Source organism: Tamandua tetradactyla, chromosome 2 (genome assembly GCF_023851605.1).
Source record: "Tamandua tetradactyla isolate mTamTet1 chromosome 2, mTamTet1.pri, whole genome shotgun sequence".
NCBI classification, from domain to species: Eukaryota; Metazoa; Chordata; class Mammalia; order Pilosa; family Myrmecophagidae; genus Tamandua; species Tamandua tetradactyla.
In genome coordinates, this window is record NC_135328.1 from 156,465,927 (window position 1) to 156,480,935 (window position 15,009).

The 15,009-nt window shown below is 40.4% G+C and overlaps 1 protein-coding gene and 1 pseudogene across 3 annotated transcripts in view; one reads left to right on the forward strand and one right to left on the reverse strand.

The window, feature by feature from the left end:
* LOC143674109 (uncharacterized) overlaps nt 1-7,310 on the reverse strand; it is an 81,638-nt gene extending 74,328 nt beyond the window's left edge. Inside the window, exons 1-3 of one of the 3 annotated variants that reach the window (XM_077149428.1) lie at nt 6,716-7,310; nt 6,085-6,258; nt 5,383-5,446 (exon numbers count right to left, since the gene is read on the reverse strand). The gene's annotated coding sequence lies outside the window, so the exon portion shown is untranslated. The remainder of the gene's footprint in view (nt 1-5,382; nt 5,447-6,084; nt 6,259-6,715) is intronic. The other 2 variants (XM_077149429.1, XM_077149430.1) reach the window with 2 other exon arrangements.
* On the forward strand, nt 6,571-8,049 carry LOC143674110 (forkhead box protein I3 pseudogene; annotated as a pseudogene).
* Nucleotides 8,050-15,009: the final 6,960 nt, after the last annotated feature.

Consider the following 15,009-nt stretch of genomic DNA (forward strand, 5'->3'; position numbering starts at 1 on the left):
GTGCCCTTGTCTTTTCAATGAATGGTGCTGGGGAAACTGGATTTCCATATACAAAAGAATGAGTGTACACCCTTATGTTACTATATACAATATCAATTCCATCAATCTGTATGTGAAAGGGTATATATGTGCCATCAATTGAAAGTAGATTAAATACACAAATGTAAGAGCTGGAACTATCAAACTCTTAGGAGAAAAGTAGGGAAGCATCTTCAGGACCTTGTGTTAAGCCAGGCCTCTTAGACTTCACAACCAAAGCACAAACAACAAAAGAAAAAGTAAATGGGACCTCATTAAAATTAAAAACTTTTGTGCATCAAAGGACTTATCATGGAAGTCAACAGACTTGAATGGGAGAAAATATTTGGAAACCACATATCCACTAAGTAATATCCAGACTATCCAAAAAAACTTACAACTCAATAACAACAAAAAGTCAGCCCAATTAAAAACTGGGCAGAATACTTGAATAAGCATTTCTCCAAAGAAGATACACAGACAATATATAAAGATATACTTTATATACTGTTATATAAAGCATATAAAGATGCCCAATGTTATTAGCTATTACAGAAACACAAATCAAAATCACAATGAGATATCATTTCAAACCCACAAGAATAGTTAGTATTAAAAAAAAAAACTCGGAAATTTCCAAGCATTGAAGAGGATGTGAGAAAAAAGAACACTCATTCAATTTTGTTGGTAATGTAAAATGGTGCTGTTACTTTGAAAGTATGGTGGCTAAGTACAGAAATACCAGACATAACTGGGAACTCCCATTAATGGACATATAAAAAAAATAATTGAAAGCTGGCACTCAACCAGATATTCTCACACTAGCATTCACAGTGGCATTATTCACAATTGCCAGAAGATGGAAGCAACCCATGTGTACATCAACCAATGAATGCATAAATAAAATGTGGTTTATACATATAATTGATTATTCAGCCATATAAAAGAATGATGTTCTGATACATGTGACAGCATAGATGTCACCTGATGACATACTGTTGAGTGAAATAGTATAAAAACAAAAGTACAAATATAATATAACCTTACTCATATAAACCAATTAGAAAAATCATTTTTATATTGTCAGAACTAGAAGAGTGTCAAAATTAGAACACAGGTGACCAGGGATTGGAGTGTTGGTAGGAAAAGTTGAGTCAATGCTGAATTTGCACAGAATTTCACTTTGGGTTGATGGAAAATTTTGGAAATGGATGCTGGTTATGGAAGCACAACATTGTGAAAGTAATTAACATTGATGAATTACATAATTTAATGTGATAAAAACAGGAAATGTTAGGTTGTCTGTACGGTACTACAATAAATTTTTTTTAAATACCATAAGATTGTACAACGCAAACAGTATACCCTGATGCAAACCAGGGACTATAATTAATGCTTTAATTATCATAATATTGCTTCATAAATAGGAACAAAGTTACTATTAATGCAAAGTATTAATAAGAGGGAAATCTGTGTGTGAGAATTGTATATAGCCTTAGAACTGTAAAACTGTAACCTAATAAAACCCCATTGAAAAAGCCAAACCATTTCTGGTATATTGCATTCTGGCAGATTTAGCAAACTGAAACAGATTTTGGTACCAGAAGAGTGAGGTGTTGCTGAGTTTGCAATACCAAGCATGTTGGAATGGCTTTTTAAATGGATAAGGGGGAAATTCTGGAAGAATTAAGAGATGCTTGATAAAAAAAGGCCTAGATTGCTTTGAAGAGACTGACAGTAGAAATATGGACTTTAAAGATACTTCTGATGAGGTCTTAGACAGAAATGATGAATGTTCATTGCCAACTGGAAGAAAGGCAGCCCTTGTTTTAAAGCGGCAGAGAATTTGGCAAAATTGAGTACTGGTGTTGTATGGAAAGCAGAAATTGAAACTGATGAGCCGGGATTCTTACCTGAAGAGATAACCAAATTAAATATGGAAAAGGCAGCCTGGCTTCTCCTTGCACCTCATAGTAAAATGCAACAGAAAAGGGATGAGCTGAGAACTGAACTCCTGGGTTCAAAGAAACCAGGAATTGATGATTTGGAAAATTCTGAGTTTCTGGAAAATGAGTCCCTAGAGAACAGAGCTCCATGTGAAGATTTACCCTGTCAGCCATCTCAGTGCAAGTAAGAATTGGAGATGGAGTTTACCACAAATGATTTGTGGAAAGTCCAATTGTCTATTGGAGAAGCTGAGCCCCAGGGCTCTCAAATATCTGGGAAATTGAGGGAAGTTTAGCAATGAGTCATTTCTTAAATTAGAAATGGCATTTTTAACTTTACTGTTTTAGTTTCCTTTGGCCGCTCAAGTTCATACCATGGAATAGGACAGCTTAAACAATGGGACTTAATTAGCTCACAGTATTGAGTTTAAGAGAAAGGCCAAATCAAGGTGTCATCAAGGCAATTCTTTTTCCCTGAAGACAGTAAACATTCTGGGGTTGACTGCTGGAGATCCTTGGTCCTTAGCTTTTCACATGCCAAGACACATGGTAGCATCTCCTAGCCTCTCCCTTATCTTTGAGTTCCATTGATGTTCAGCTTCTGGCTGCTCCCTGTGTGGCTTTCTCTCTCTCTCTCTCTGAATTTCATTCTGCTTATAAGGGACTCCAGTAATAGGCCTAAGATCCTTCTGGATTGAGGTGGACCACATCTTAACTAAAGTAACCTCATCAAAAGGTCCTACTAACAATAAGTTCACACCCACAGGAATGGACTAAGTTTAAGAACATGTTTTTCCAGGATACAGACAGCTCTAAACCACCACAGCCACAAAAAAACAGAAATATCCCAGGCGAGGAAGAGGTGAAAGGTGACTGCAGTTAGCAGTGTCTCTTTTTCAGAATGCTATATGTGCCAGTTTGAAACTGCTGTGTGCCCCTAAAAAGCCATGTTCTTTAATCGTCATTCAATACTGCTGGGTGGGATCTTTTTTATTAGATTGTTTCCATGGAGATGTGACCCACCCAATTGTGGGTGGGGTTTTTTGATTAAACGGTTTCCATGGAGATGTTTCTCTACCCATTTGAGGTGAGGTTGCTTACTGGAGTGTTTTAAGAAAGAACCATTTCAGAATAAAGTCACATAGCCAACACAGCAAGAGACCTTTGGAGATAAAGAAAGAAAACACCCCCAGGGGAGACATTTGAAACAAGAAGCCATAGAACCCAGCAGACATCACCATGTGCCTTTCTAGCTGACAGAGGTGTTCCGGACAGCATCAGCCTTTCTTGAGTGAAGATGACCTCTTATGGGTGCTTTATTCTGGACATTTTCATGGCCTTAGAACTTAAAACGTGTAAAGCAAAACATTCCCTTTTTAGAAGCTGCTTTGTTTCTGGTATACTGAATTCGAGCAGCTTTAGCAAACTAAAACACCACAGAACATATGAAGGTACATTCATGCCATCACAAAGCACAATAGCATGAATGTCATATAGGAGAAAAGTCTTCATACAAATCATTCTCTTATGGAAAAAAGTGTATTCATAAAATTTATTGAAGGTCTTCAATGCTCCAAAACCTAAAAATTTTCTGGGAACTAAGTGGTAAAAGATACAATGCTAAGTGGATACCAAGTGCCAGGTGGGTTGTTTAAAGAGCAGGGGCCAAATCTAACAGACTCAGGGGAGTGCCATCATCAATATGGCAGAATAATATGTTCCATGGATGCACACTTCCACAGATTCTTAAACAAACTAGCAAAAATGGGCAAAACAATCTTTCTCAGAAGTCTGGGAAATAATTAAAGGTATACAGTAACTGGGTCAATGGTAAATCAAGAAATAGGCAACTTACAAATATTAGAAAAACCTCATGGCCATTGCTGGCCCTTTCCTCACCTTATCCCTGGCCTGGTGCAGAGCAAGCCTGGACTCTCAGTATATTTCCATGGTCCTGGTTCTAGAGGAAGCAGGTTAGCCTAGGCACAGAATGGGGTACCTGAATGTCTGTACCAATCTACTAGATGGCAGCCTGAAGGACTGAACAAAGACACTTGTCTCCAGACTACCATCCTCTAACTTGTACTACAAGCACAGGTTACCTGCAGCTAAGTCTCTGCAAGGAACATTCAAATCACAGAGACTACAGAAAAAGATTATCAACTTTAAGACATAGAATACAATACTGCAAATCAGGAGAAATGAATATTTTACAGAAAGGAGAGAGGACATTTGAAGCCATATGAACAGGGGAATTTCTAAGGCCATTGGTGCATGTCTAGGACAAGACATATGCTCAGAAAAACATGATAGAGAACCGTGTACTATCCCCTTAGTGTTCTGTTCAGATTCACAGTTATGTGGACTCATACTTCCTGATTTTAAAACTTATTATAAATCCTCGGTAATAAAAATAAGGTAATACCACATTAACCAAAGGAATGGAATTAAGAGTTCAGAAACAAACCACCACATCTATAGCCAACTGATATTTGATAAAATTGCTAATTCTTTTAAGCGGGGAAAATAGTCTTCAACAAATGGTCCTGGATCAACTGAATAACCACGTGCAAAAGAATGAAAGTGGACCAGTATCCCATACCATATACAAAAAGTATATGTATTCAAAATAGATTAAAATCCTAAAAATAAAGACACAATCTTATGAAATTCCTAGATGGAAACATAAGGGAATATCTTCAAGATATTGTACTAGGCAATGAATTCTTAGATTTTATACGAGAACCACAAGTAACAAAAGAAAAATGAGATGAATGGGAACTCATCAAAATGGAAAGTTTTTATGTTTCAAAGCACTTTATCAATATAGTGAAAAGACAACCTACAGAATGGGGAAAACTGGAACCATGTAGCTGATAGAGTTTTAATATACAGAATAAAAAGAATTCCTATAATTCAACAACAAAAGTCAAATATGCCAATTGAAAAATTGGCCAAGGTCTTGAATAAACATTTTTCCAAAAAAGTTATAAAAATGAACAATAAACACATGAAAAGATGCTGTGCTGGTTTGAAAGAATTATGTGCCCTAGAAAAGCCATGTTTTAATCCTGATCCATTCTTGTGGGAGCAACTTTTTCTTTTAATCCCCATTCTTAATCCCCATTTCTTTTAATCCCCACTCCACCCATTCCTGTTGGGTTTTGATTAGTTTAGTGGAAACCTTTAAAAAGAAGAAGCATTGTGGAGAAAGACGCAAGAGAGCTATGAGAACCACAGAGCCCATGCAGCGAGAGACCTTTGGAGATGAGGGAAAACGCCTCCCGAGGAGCTTCATGAAATAAGAAGCCCGGAGAAAAAGCTAGCAGACATCGCCATATTTGCCATGTGCCTTTCCAGTTTTTCCAGATATCTTGGTTCCTAGGCTCACTGCCTATTGCCCAGTGGTATCACTTACCCTACATATGTACTAGGAGAGGACAGAGGTCAGAATCTGGCTTGTGTCAGGGAATGGTGAGTTCCTGAAAAAAGAAAGTAGCATTTCTGTACTGCAGCATGCCAAAGTCCCTATGATCCCTCATATCGGGTCTTAGGCAAGAGGGAAATTTTCAGGTCTGGGCTCCCTTCAGAGACCCCCAAATCAGTGGAATTGGGATTAAACTGGAATCCACTGATTCTGGGAGCTTGGGGAAGGCGGATGAATCACGACCTGGGTACATCAGTCCCAAGTCCTTGTACCTGATTCTTTAACCAACAGAGATTTAGTGTTGTTCTGACTTAGTGCGGTTGACATCCACATCAGATGTCTGGCTTTTTGCCACTGATTCCTGATGTAAGGGCAACAGCAAAAGTAGGGCAATGATATTTACCAGGCAATAGGAGTCCACTACAGAATTTAAAACATTTCTTTAGCTTCCCTACACATGGCCTCAGGAGATGTCCTATGCTCCAGGGTGCTGCCACCACCTCCACTAAAAGCAAATGCACACATACATACACCCCACATACACATGCCCATGCAGAGATTCAAACAGAAGCATGCACACACATATTCACATATGAATGCAAACACACTTAGCATATCCCAGGCCAAAAAGGACTATTTTCCTTCCCAAAACTTCTCATTATTGAAGGTCTGTAGGTTCATGTTTTTACTTACTTTTTTTTTTCAGGGACACATTTCATGCAACAGAGGCAGCAATCTCTGTTAATTCAGCATCATAGTAGGACGTGGGCCTCTTTTTAGTGTTTTGTGTTTACAATCCATTTTATCTCAAATACTTGCTACAGGTTGACACCTGCCGGGATCCTTGAGCTGAGTCACTCCCGAGCCCTGCCATCACAGAACACCAAGGTACTCTGTGGGCTTTTCCATATTCCAAATATAAGCCCTCAGTCCACCTGGTTACCAAGCCTGCCCACAGAAGTCACTTTCTAAAGCCCCTCCCAGGCTCAGGCAGCTTCCAAACTCCATGGACTCCATTTTAAGTTTAATATGCATTTAGGCGCAGCCCGCCCCCTGCGAGGGCCATGGCGGGGCCGTGGGTTGGCCCCCAAAGGGATGTTGTTCTCTTGCGCCGGCGGCGGTATGGCCAGCCCTGCTCGCCCGCCAGCAGATGCGCCGCCCCAGCCCATAGCCGTGGACATGGCCCTCTACTGTAGCGACAACTTTGGCCTGTTCTCGCAGCCAGCCCTGCCCCCATCCCCACCCCCCACCCCCTATCTCGCAGCCCGCCACCACCAATCCCTACTTGTGTCTCATCCGACACCGCGTAGCCGCCGCCGCCTACCTGGGCGCCCTCCGCCACCGCCCCCTGGGGGCGCGGCCGGGTCCTGGCAACAGCCGCCAACCGCCGCCGGCACCTACTGCAGCGCGTAGCTGCACTTCGCGCAGCTGGCGCGGGGTGACCCACCAACTGGCTGGCAGGCTGTGTCCAGCGTGAGGACCTCAGGAAGCTGGTGCAACCGCCCTTCCCGCCATGGCCATACAGGGCGCGCAGGAGAAGAAGCTCGCGGTCAGCCACGTCTACCAAGTCCCGGCCCACAGATTCCTCTTCTACCAGCGTAGCAGGGCCAGCTGGCACAACTTCATCCGCCACGACCTGTCAACCAACGACTGCTTTGAGAAGGTGTCCACGATGTGGACGACCCCGGGAAAAGCAATTCCTGAACCATGGATCCAAACTGCGAGAAAATGTTTGACAATGGGCACTTCCGCCGGAAAAGAAAGCGCCGCTTGGAGGCCAGAAATCGGAAGAGCAGCTCTCCTCGGGATTGGGGGCTCGGGTGAACGGGACGCCGGGAGGAAACAGCCCCTCCTCTTTGCTAAACCCTTCCCAACCCCCAGAGCCTTCCGAGGGCATCTGGAGTCCTACCTCCTCGCCGGGTGGAACCATGCTCCCTCCCCCCCCCCATCGTTTCCACCCCTCCTTCAGCAGCCTCAGCACCTTAAGTGTGAGCAGCCGCGCGAGAACCCAGCCGGCTGTGCTTGGCAGCAGCCACCTGGGGACCTACAGCATCCAGCTGCCACCCAGCGACTCGTTCCTCCCCAACTCCAGCTCTAATTCCTCTCCAGACACTTTGCAGCTGAGTAATGGTAGGGCCAATCGCAACAACCAGAGGTCTTCCTATTTCAGCCTTTACCCTGCCAGCGCCAACGGGGGCCAAAGCAGTGCCTTCCGCAGTCTCAGCATGGACAACTGCCTCGTCAACTCCTTGCAAGGCTCTGAGGTCTAGGGCAGCACTTCTCAGACGTTCGTGTACACACCTGGAGAGGTCCTTAAAATGCAGATTCCCATTCAGTAGGTCTGGGTTAGGGCGTGAGGGTCTTCATTTCTGTGGAGCCCCATAACTGCACTTGGAGAAGCAAGGTTGTTGATGACTATAAAACCTATTAAAATTTTGCAGGTTTCTCTAGGTAAAGGGCCTCCTTTCATCTCATTCTATTCTGAGACAGCAGCCTTAAGCCCCTTAAGGGTGTAAACTATGTTTATTTTTTTCATCACTGTATACCAAGTTGTCCAATCAACATAAACGAATGAAATTTTGGGGATAGGAAAAATAACAGCAATTACAAATGGCAAGTGATGTTGAGGAGGAGTTGGGACTGAATTCTGCTGTGAGCAACTGGTTGTCTTCTGCAAGGCAGCATTCTGATTTTTCTGGAAAAGCCAGATATCTGGATTTTTATATGAAACCTCCAACTCTTTGTTCTTGGCCTCTATTTAAAGTTTTAAAAATAGTGTACTAGAAAACACTGCCAATCTTTGAGCTAAATCCAGCCCATGAACCACCTCTGCTTACTAAAAGTGTCTGGTATATACATAACAGCATATATCTGGTAGCAATGGACTGGCAGCTCCAGCCAAGACTTGTGTGTCAGACTCTGCCTCAGACACCTCACAACAGCATCAGGAGACAGATATTATTGTGACCCCTCATTTCCCATGCGAGGAAGTGAACCTCTAAGGTGCTAGGTAGCTTGCCCAAGGCCACACGGATAGTAAATTGTGGAACCAGTATCAAATCCAGGCAGTCTAATTCCAGAGCTGATGTTCATAACCTCTGTATTCTAGTTCCTAAAAAACAGGCAACAGCATCCACAGGCTGACATGAACGTACAGATGCAGGAATGGAGCTAGATGTCATTTAAAATGTTTCCCTAAACAGCAAAGGTAGACACTGCTTCTGCCTTATTCCTGCTGCCCTATTCTCAAGGTCTAGGGTGACCATTGTTCTGGTTTTTGACACCTTGGTCCTGTCTCTTTTAGCATGGGTCTTGGATTTTTCATTTTTAAACAAAGTACTATCAGAATTTTATTAAAAATAGTTTTTGAATGAATTTTTACAGTTTTAATGAAATAAAACTTTTTGCAGTAAAAAATTTTTTTTTAATTTGTAATTGATTTTTCGCACTCTCAGCACGCAGAAGTATCTCCACTTTATGATTTTTGTACTCACCCTCCCAATGCCCAGCAGAGGCCTTTTACATAGTGAATATGTAGCCACTTTTTTGTTGAATGAAAGAATTTATTTAAAAAGTGTTCATTAAAATGTGGATAGTTGAATTCATGGGACAGCAGTCCATTAAGATGAAGATAATGTCTTTGAAGTACCTTTGTAAAATAGGTTTGGGTCCTTGATTTGAGTGTTACTGGTTTTTAATTTTTTTAGAAAAAGGAATACAAACTAAAATATTTGAACATTTCCATGTGTTGTTTCTAAGACAAAATTACTTGAAATTTTCTTTTTTATTTTGAAATATACATACAGGAAACATCTATTATTAAACAGCTTTACATCAGCATTATTTTTTTTAAAAAAATCATACAGAAAGAAAACCAACGCTAAAGTTGAAAAACTGGATATTTGGGTACAAATTAAGGTTAGTCACAAAGTTTTTACAATAACAGGGTAAAAGATAAAGGCTATACAATCATTATCAGAGATCAAGGCAGCTGGATAACAATTTAGAGATTTCAGTTATTTCTCTCTGTCTGCTCCAATATGCTAGGAAACAAAAAGGAATATCTATATAACGATTCAGCAATCAACATTATCCCTTAAATCCTGATTTCTTGTTGCAATATCACTATAAACTATGCTTAAAATGAATTTAATAAAGGCACCTCACTTCAAAGATATTAGGATGCTGCGTGAGTACCCGAGATTTTCAAAATTAGGAATTACATCATGAACATAGCTGGATTTATATTACTCTGCTTCTGATTTATGGAGATACTGATTTTGATAAGAATAAATTACTTAGTCCTTATAATAACTTGATTCTATAAAAAAGTGCATTGTTTCACCACAGATGTATATTCCAGAATGCCATTTCATTCATAACTAACACAATATATAGACTGCAATATATGTACTGAAATGAAATTGTCCAAATTCTACATCTTAAATATAGCCAACTTTCCCATTCATCACAAAACACAAAATACCAGAAAATATTTTTAAGTATAAAAATATTTGAAAAGCAATTGATATTTAGGAACAATTTTAAAAATTATTGAGGTGAAATTTACATCATAATACACAAATCATTGTAAGTGTACAGTTCAGTCACAATTAGTACATTCATAATGTGTACAACCATCACCTCCATCAAAAATTAAAAAATATTTTTCTTACTTAATATTTCCATTTAATTCTTTTCAGTTATCTTTTCATGTTTCACATGGTTAATATTCCTGTTTGCGCTTTCATATATTTATCAATATGTACAAATTAAATAATGGGTCAGTTTGACCAGAAAATGGAATATGGTGCACAAAATTCTTCCAGACCTTAACAATTACTGTCACCATCTCAGCAAGTAGAGTGAAGTCCCATATATCCAGGCCTTCTTTGGCTTATGCAGATGCCCTTCCCTCTCTCTGCCAAACTTGTCCCATTTATCAAATCTTTCTTCTCCATTCCCCTCTCCCAAAACAATGTAGTTCTGAGCCCAATCCCCCTTCCCTTCCTCTCCCCAATTCCTCCTCCTACTCCCATCTCCAGACTCCATCACAGAATCTCAACCCTCCTTTAACCCTTCCTCTCTTGCTGCACCCCTCCTAAACAGCCCCTCCTAATATAATTACTGTAAGCAAGCATGGACTTAGAAAGAAACTGTCCCTGGAATTTTCCTTAATCAGCAGAAAACTGCTAAAGTGCTGCCTCTGGGGAAAGAAAAGATCTTTTCCAATGGTCCTGGTCACCCAGCTTTTAGTCAAATAAATCTAATAATTACAAATAGTTAAAGAAGGGCATAGGAACTCCCCAAATTCCACAATCCCCACCTGAAACTTTCAAATCAAAGCTCAACAAGCCAGATTTCTTTCTGTTCAGTGTATCCCTGCCTAAAGGCTTACCCACCTAAATCAGTTATGGGGGGAGGGCTAGGCACAGAAAAATATTGTGAGGTGTATATTAGGCATGGAGTCAAGGAATCCACACAGGACAGTGAGTTAAAGTTTAACAGGTTTATTGAATGGAAGGAAAGCAGGGAGACAGCAGGCAGTGGTTACCAGGGAAACCTGCCAGCAAAAGGGAAGAAAAATGGCTCCAGCTCTTTGTTCTGGGAGCTCTGTTGTTGGGTTTTTTTGTTTTTTTTTTTTTTTTTTACTTTTTTTAATTGTATAGTATAGCATATATGCAAAGCAAAGAAATAAAAAAGCAAGAGTTTTCAAAGCACTCTTCAAAAAGTGGTTGCAGGATAGATCCCAGAGTTTGTTTGTCATGGGCTACCATATGATCCTCTCATATTTTAATTCTAGCTGCTCCAGAATATAGGAGTCTAGAGGGCTTAAATACTTTTTTATCATCATAATTGACTATTTTTTCCTTCTTTTTTTGTGAACAATAACATATATATAAAAGCTATAAATATTCAAGCATAGCACCACAATTAGTTGTAGAACTTAGTTCAGATTTTGACATGGGTTATAATTTCACAATTTTAGGTTTTTACTTCTAGCTGCTCTAAAATACTGGAGACTAAAAGTATCAATTTAATGATTTAGCATTCATATACATTTGTTAAGTCCTATCTTTTATGTATAATTCCACCATCACCTTTGATCTTTCCATACCTCTCATTGGGGTTGTTTGGGCTATGGCAATTCTTAATTTTTTATATTGGAAGGGCCTGTCACTAATATGGGGTAGGGAGACGGAACTATCTGATGTTTTGGAGAGGCTGGGCTAGGTTTCAGGACTTATCTGGATGAGGGACCCATCTGGAGGTGTAGGTTTCTGGAAAGTTACTGTAATGCCTGGAACCCTTGTGGAATCTTAAAAATTGCCATAGGTGTTCATTAGGATTGGCTGGAATGGTCCTGATTGGCGGTTGGCAGGTTATGATAGGTAGCAAGGTCTACCTGAAGCTTGCATAAGAGCAACCTCCAGAGTAGCCGCTCGACTATTTGAACTCTCTCCACCACTGCTACTTTAATAATTACACTTCTTTTCCCCCATTTGGTCAGGATGTAATTGTTGATCCCACGCTGCCAGGTCCGGGTTTACCCCTGGGAATCCTCTCTGTGGGAGCTGTGTTTGAAAGGGAAAATAATGCTGAGAGGAGTGGGTGCCTTTCTGCTTCCTTCTTTACTGTGTCGTTCTGACCTATTTGCTCCTTGCTTTTTGCCTTGAGAAACATTTGGCAGGGGGAGTCACGAGTTGCAGTAAGGGAGAAGGAGGGGAAAGGGTCATGAGTTTCAGCCACTGAAGCAAGGGGAGGAGGGGGTTCATGAGTTTTGTCCCTTGTGACCTGTCATTTCTACCTTTTGATTAATATATATTTTGGGGATGGTTAGGCTAGATTTAAGGGAGGGAGTTGGGGTGCTGTTTGTATTTCTTGGCTAGTTCTGCTAGGTGGGGGCAGCGTTAGGGGTTTTTGGGGGTGGAGGCAGGATTTTTAATGCAGCAGTTGTTGGGGGCCAAGCCATCCAGTTCTTGTCTTGTGAATTTTTGGTAGCCTGGGGTGTCATTCCTGTAAGAGCTTAAGAGTAACATATTATGAACCAAGGTGATTGTGTGGTGTAGAAATTGATTTATGAGTTTGCAGAACAGAGGTGCTAAGGTCAGAAGTATTAATAAAAAGATAAGAGGCCCAATAAGGGGAAGTAGGTAGGGGAGTTATGGTGACATTTTAAACCAGGAAGAGTTGGTCCAAGCAGATTTGAAAGTATTTGTGATGTGATTAGACTGCCAACTTTTTGCCTACCCCTGTGTCATGGTCAGGTTCATGTGTCAACTTGGCCAGGTGGTGGTGCCTGTTTGTCTGGTTGGGCATGTGTGACCTCTTTGTTACTGTGAGGACATTTCATAAAATTAAATCATGATCACATCAGCTGCATCCACAGCTGGTTGCATTTGTAATCAGCCAAGGGGAGTGTCTTCTGCAATGCGTGATGTTTAATCTAATCACTGGAAAGCTTTTAAGGAGGATTCAGAAGAGACAGTCTCTTCCTGCTTCAGTCAGTGAGCCTCTCCTGTGGAGTTTGTCCAGACCCTTCATCAGTGTCATCAGCTTCACAGCCTACCCTACAGATTTTGGACTCTGCATTCCCATGGTTACATGAGACTGTTTCATAAATATTTCTAGGAAATATCCATAGAAATAAATATTCTGTTTCTCTAGAGAACCCTAGCTAATACAACCTGTTAGGATGCCTAGAGTGGTTAGTAGAGGTAGAAGGTAAGTGTCACTTTTCAGTTTTAGGTTTATGTTCAAGGGAATGGGAAAGGATTAGTTAATGGGGGCTGTTGAAATTTTGGGTGACAAGTAGGCCAAGGTATAGATTCCTATCTAGTTAGTAGGTAGACAAGACTTTTATAACTTTTTATTAAAATGATTAATAATCCCAGGAAACTTCGCTATTTTAACATAGAGAAAGCTAAATTTTAATTTTGTATTAATATATTATTTGACAATAAAGCTTTAAAGTATTTTTTAGATAGGCCTGTCAGATTTTCTGAACTTTTACCATAATTTTTCCTTTTCACAAACATTTTATGACTTACTATATCCATTCAAGTTTTGTCTACTTTTTCCTCATTCTGTTACAACCATTTTTTTATCTGGAGACAAAACTATTTTTTTTTCTCTTTTAACAAAGTCATATCCTTTATATCCTTTATAGCTAAATGATTAAGCAAATATTTCATCACATACAATGACCATTAAATGCAAACTCGTCAGTATAATGTCAAATATTTATAATATGTTAGTGAATTATTTTTGAAACAGTGATTTTGCAAATTTTTTTATCAAGAGTTTAAGATTGGGATTGGGTGAAGATTGTGGCTGAGGGTAAGTAGCAGAACTGCAGGTGGCATGAATCTTAGCTCTGAAAGTAAGGAAAGTGTGAGCACCACATTTAATTTAGCTAGAATGTCTCATTCTAAGAGGGGAACTGGGTATGTAGGCACTACTAAGAATGAATCGAAAAAGAAAGTGTTTTGAAGAGTGCAGGTTATGGGTGAGGTTTGTAGTGAGTGAGTGCTTTTTCTGTTAATTTTAACTAAAAACACAAGGGAAGGTTTTAAGGACCCCCAAAATGCAAGTAGTACCGAGAATGTGGCTCCTGTATAAACCATGAAAGAGATTGGTTTACCTGCCACGAGGATGATTACCCTGGGCTCGGTCATGGAAATGGGAAGAGTTGGGGCTAAAGAGCCCAGGCCCCAACAGTCTTCAGTGGCTAGGCCAAGGAAGTCTGAGACTTCAAATCCCAAGGGGTGGTTGCCTATTAAGGATGGCTGTCTATTTGCATGGTGTGAAGTCAGCTTCCCAGTGTCCTATCTTACAACAAAGAGCACATCCCTGGCAGTGGCTTGGAATTAGGGCAAGCTGCTGCCCAATGTCCCTCTTGGCCACAGCAAAAACAGAGACCTGGAGTAGATTAGTTCCCAGTCTGGTTCCATTTTGCTGGGCATGGGTGGATCCTTGTAGGGCATTGGCTAATAGTAAATAGTGAGTGCCTTCATGCTCCTGTCTGAGTTTTTCCTAAGTTGATTTTTTGGTTTCCCTTTCCTCCTGCCTATTGTCAAAAACATGGAAAACAGCCCGGATGAGTTCACCTTCTGTTGTTTGTGGGCTTTGTTTCAGTTTTTGGAGTTTTTTATGAATGTTGGGAGCTGATAGTGTAATGAAGTGAGTGTGTAGAAAAAGGCACCCTTCAGATGGGTTTGGATCCAGATTAGTGTATTTAAAAATTGAATTCATTAAATGGTTCATAAAAGCCATGGGATTTCCATCTGACCCATGGGAGAGTTCTAAAAGTTTATCATAATCGACTACCTTAAATCCTGCCTAAGAGACAAGTGAGGAAGTTGTGTAATTTGAGTAAGTTAGGAGAATTGGGTTGATAGTTACAATTTGGGGCTGATGGATGTACTGCAGTGGAGCCCTGTGAGGAAGTTTGGGGGTCCATAGCAAAATGTTGGTCTGCATGAGCAATAGTTACTGTCCAAATGTGGTTGTTTAATTTTTCCAGAGTGGTAGAAGAAGTAAGAATTATAACTGCATCTTGGTAGGTGAGATTATAGGTTTGAGTTAGATATTTAAATTCTTTATGTATTGGGTAGG